Raw genomic sequence first — 5,024 nt, forward strand, 5'->3', positions numbered from 1 at the left:
GCTGTGGGTACCAAGGAGAGGGGGGCATTAGCACGTGGGAAGGGGAATCAATGCCAAGGGGACACCCGGGGGTACTGGTGCCCAGGGGCATGGAAAGGCCAGGGGCGGGAGACATCAGTGCTGAGGGCCAGAGATGCAGATGACATATGGCAAGAGGTGGGCACCCAGGAGTGGGGGGGGGGCGAGCAGAAGGCGGGGGGAGGGGAGTGGCAAGAAAGATCTCAATATGGGCTACACTGCAGGAACAGGCCCCAGACAAATGGGGGGTATATGCTAGGCCTAGCCTGAGGGCACAGAGGAAGCTATGCTGCATGTGGGGATGCAGTGAAGACACAGGAAGCACCTTGCTGGCACAGGAGGGTGGGGGGGCTGTAACACCCTTGCTCCTCCCCACCCTCCAATTTCCAAACCCACGGAACATCCACAACCCGGCAAAATTTATCTACTCCAGAAAACTCACACCTGGGTTGACTTGCTCTGTGCCAAGGAGCAATGAGCTTGCACGGGAGAGCCGCGATTTGAACCAACAGATCGAGAACAGCGAGGGCATGCCCTGCCAGTGACCGCTCACCACGTCACAGCTGCAAGCTATGGCTGGGAGCAACGGGAGCACGGCTGGGCCAGGCAGCACATAGAAAGCAGCCAGGAGTGGGAAGGAGGTGCCATCAGGTAGAGCTCAATATCCCAGCCCCCCAGACCCTCCCAGTGGGCAACCTACTCCCCCTGGAACAAACACAATCCCAGCTTCCGTGCCACCAGCAGACAGACAGACAGGGCCCATCGCAGGTACCACCTATCCCTGACTGTCGAGATACCCAGGAGTAGGACAAGCGAGCAACCACCCAAGTCAGCGGCCCGGGGGGGGGAGGGGGGCACGGCAGTCAAGGGGACGCAACACACACACACACACACACACACACACTATCTGTGCACTCTTCCCTCTGAACTCCTGTGCGGCTGTTAAATGGCCCTGTGCCCCAGCCCAGAGGCAGCTGCATCTCAGCACTGGGCAAGGGGTCCCTGTGGGTAATTCCCTGGAATCCTTCCTCCCACTCCAGCACATCACCATGGGGGAGAGACCAGGCGGCGTGAGGGGACCTGGTGACCATAAGAGGCCGCGAGCCTGGCTCCAGCCCCGCAGAGGATCCTGCTCGGAGTATGACCATGTCAGGGCTGTCCCAGTGTTTTAAATTGACCATGCACCCCAGCCCTGGAATCCCCACTCCCAGCCCTGCTGATGTCCCTCAGTCCTGACCCGCAGCCCCCTGCAATCCCAGCCCTGGGCTCTCCACTCCCAGTCCCACTGGTGCCCCTCAGTCCTGACCCACAGCCCCCTGCAATCCCAGCCCTGGACTTCTGCTCACAACTCCCAGGGCTGTTAGGGACTTGCCCCGCATGTGACAGAGCCACCAGAGCCCTTTATTGTGGCCCCAGGGCCCCTCCCCCAGCCCAGCCTGAGTAATTCAATATGCAACAAAACTCGAATAATCTTCTGCTTTCAAACTCTATTTGTCTTGAATGGCGGCCAAGCCTGCACTCCGTTCAGCTCCAGCCTCTTTGGAGAGTTATTCTGTCTCCTCCTACACGGCCCTTATCTACATCCCGGGAGCCAGCATCAGCGCCATGACATCACTCCCCGTTCCTGCGGGGACACAGCACAATCCTCCCCAGGGACCGGCTCCCTGCCCCCCAAACCCCCTTCCAGCCAGGGACCTCACAGCATCTTGCAGAGCTCCTTCACCCAGCACCAAGATGCGCCCACTTCTGGGCTGAGAAGTGGCAGCTGATTAACAGCCAGACAACACCTCAGGACAGGAAGTGGGCTACAACCCACAGAGAGATTTTAGGAAAGCAGAATAGCTTGGAGCTGGAGTCTGGCCAGGACACGGGGGGTTAGAACCCCAACTCCCAGGCAGGATCCTCTGGTGGCCACTCAGCCAGGTCAGGATTTGGTTCTATGCCTCAGCCCACAGTCACCACCTTCCTCAGCGCAGGGCCCTGCAGCATGGGGGTGTGCATCTCCCGCTGAGCCACCGGCCACACCGCGGGCTCCCCAGGCCGCAGGGGTCACCCAGCCCAGGACACCTGATGGCGGCACAGTGTGATCCAGAGATGAAGGGCAGATTTTAAACCAGCCCTGCTGGGAGGTGTGAGGGGCGGCGCCAGGGTGTCCCGATGTTATGGGGACAGACCCGCTCTTTGGGGCACTTCTCTTATACAGGCACTTATGACCCCCCCACCCCCGATCACCCCAAACCCGACACACAAACAGGCTGGCCCAGGCGGGTTCCTCGCCACAGGCCCCAGGGAGCCACCCCCCAGCCCCATGGTGGGGGGAGCGGCCCCCGATTAACCCCGGCTGCAGGGCTCCTGCGGGCTTCCCGGGGGCGCGGATACCCCCGTCGCCCCGCGGTCCCGGGAGAGTCGCTCTGCGGGTGTCCCCCGACGGGCTGCACAGCCTGGCCCCACCCGAGGGGTCCCCCCCGCCCCGGGTTCCAGGCTCCTGCGCCGCGCCAGGGCCCCGCCGGCGCCCCCGTCCGCAGCGCGGCTGCGCCTCTGCCGCTGCGCTCGCCGCCCCAGCTGCAAGCCCCCGATGCAGCGCGACCACGCCGCCGCGCACTCCGTCCGTCCCCGCGCTCCCGGCCCCGCGGGTGCTCGCGCTGCCGGCTCCGGCTCCGTAGTCGCTGGCGAAGCCTCGCTCCATGCGCTGCTGGGCTGGCCGGGCCGGGCGGGCCGGCCCTCCCGTCGCTGCCGGGGTAAGCGCCCTAGCCGGTCACAAGCTCGCCCGCCACGGCGCTCGGTTGCGCGCCGCGCGGGGCCGCAGCCGGCGCCTTAAAGCGCGGGCCTTTCGCGCCCCGCCCCGCCGCAATGGATGCCGGGGCCGCGGAATTTTCACTGAGGGGCAGGCGCGCGCGCATACACACCACACACACACACACACCACCAGCGCAACACACACTACACGTGCACAGCAACACACGCCCAGCAAGCACACACACGTGTACCACGCAACAACAGCAAGCACACCCACACGTGTCACAGCCAAACACGCAGTCGACAGCACACCACGTGTACACACCACACACACAGCCCATCCAACACCACACTGTACAACAGCAACAACACAGCCAGCTCACACATTGTACACACAGCAACCACACCAGGACACTCACCCGTGTACACGCACACACCCACAGGTCCACACACCACATGTGTACCACTAGCCACACAGCCAGCAGCCCACACGCACTTACACAGCACACACCATAGGTTGCAACAATATCATATAACCACACCCGAAGCCACAACACATGTACAGACACCACAAGCCAGCAACACCCATGTACACACACACAGAAGCCGCATGTGTAGGAGCTGAACATCCACAAAGGAAAGATCCTCTGCCATTTGCCACTGGACAGGACTGGGTTGCTGGGGCCCAAGCACCGTGTCCTTAGGGGTCCCTTGATCGTGTTAGTGCGAACCCTGCCGCAACCCAGAGTTCTCGTGTATACTTTAAGGAACCCATACTCATGCCCCCACCAGAGCCTCGGTAATAATTATGGAGAACCCCAATAACCCCCATGCCTCCAACCCGGCCTCTGTGTATCTTTAATGGGAGAACCCAATACCCCATGACCCAACCAAGCCCTTCGTTATATCTATTTAATGGGGAAAGAAAACCACAAGAACCCATAAAAAGCACAAAACTGAATCAAATGAAAAAAAAAAAACCCAATAACCCATGCACCACCCAGAGCCTCTGTGTAATATATGGGACCCAGATACCCTCATGCTTCCCCAACCCAAGCCTCTGATATTATTAAGGAAACCCAATAACCTCGCCCAGCCGAGCCCTCTGTTATCTGATTAAGGGAAACAATACCCCCCTGCGCCAACCCAGAGATCATGTGATTCTATTAAATGGAGCCCCATAACCCCGCCCCACCAGCACTTTCATATCAATCGACTACAACCCACCATGCCCCTCAAGGAATGTCGGGCGGTGCCGTTCTGCCTAGTTCTGGGCAGTGCCGCACTCCCGTCCTGGCTACAAGGGTGGATCTGTTATTTATCCTAAGGTCCTAAGCATGCAGTTCAGGAGGAAACCGAGCTCAGGTTCGCTCCCTGCCCGTTCAGGATCTGCCCGGTAGAAGAGAGACCTGCACCGATCCTGCTTCAGAGCCGGAATCCACCCAGACCTCGGGGAACAGCTATGATTAAATGATGCGATATCAGCAGCTCCTCGGTGCCAGGAGGTCGCCGCGCTGCTGTGCTGTGCCGACCATAGTGGTGGCCCAACTTTAGGCACAGCCCATTCAGTCTCCATCCCCTGACCCCCACTCGCAGGATCTGTCCACGATAAGCTGTGAAATCTTTCTACACATCCTTCTTCGAGCGCAGTTCTTCGGGAGCGATTCCCAGACTGGGCCTTTGGGCTCACATGGTGCGTTATTGTATATTTATTTAATGTTACTTTTTTCTCTTCCTTCCTTCCTTCGCTAACTCTCCATTGCACAGATTCTGGTTGCTGGACCGGCAGGGACTATCCGAGTAATTAACCCTTCGATCACGAGGAAAATGGAAAACAATCGTTTACCCCCGGGCAACAGGACAGATCCAGGCAAGCGGCTCCAGAGCTATGCTCTAAACCACTATCCCCAACCCTGCGACCGTGGAATTCTGGCGTGTCATGCCACCCCAACCCCCCCCCATTAACCGATTGGACCTTTTCTAGTGAGATAATGCTCGCGGGGTTCGGCACCCAGCCTTTGTTCAGTTACCTCTGATTTCTTTCCATCCCTGTGCCGTGGTGTTAAAAGCTGCTGCCGGCCGAGCCTAGTAGGTGCATTCACGCGGCACGAGGATTCCATCAGCATCGTGCGTCAGAGTCGCTCCTTACTTGTAACTCGGCTTCTCCTGGCAATTTATTGCACGTTCAGGCCGTTAACATGATCACAGATCCATGGCCGTATAGAACGCCACACACACTTATTATAAGCTCACCCGCACCAGCGGGTGGA

The 5,024-nt window shown here is 59.4% G+C and overlaps 1 protein-coding gene across 1 annotated transcript in view; it reads right to left on the reverse strand.

Annotated features, from left to right (window-relative positions):
* The window catches only part of CCNT1 (cyclin T1), a 53,784-nt gene extending 49,116 nt beyond the window's left edge, over positions 1-4,668 (reverse strand). The window contains exon 1 of the mRNA XM_075061140.1: positions 4,657-4,668. The gene's annotated coding sequence lies outside the window, so the exon portion shown is untranslated. The remainder of the gene's footprint in view (positions 1-4,656) is intronic.
* Between the last annotated feature and the right edge of the window lie 356 nt (positions 4,669-5,024).

The sequence above is a fragment of the Chelonoidis abingdonii genome, chromosome 26 (genome assembly GCF_003597395.2).
Source record: "Chelonoidis abingdonii isolate Lonesome George chromosome 26, CheloAbing_2.0, whole genome shotgun sequence".
In the NCBI taxonomy this organism is placed as follows: Eukaryota; Metazoa; Chordata; order Testudines; family Testudinidae; genus Chelonoidis; species Chelonoidis abingdonii.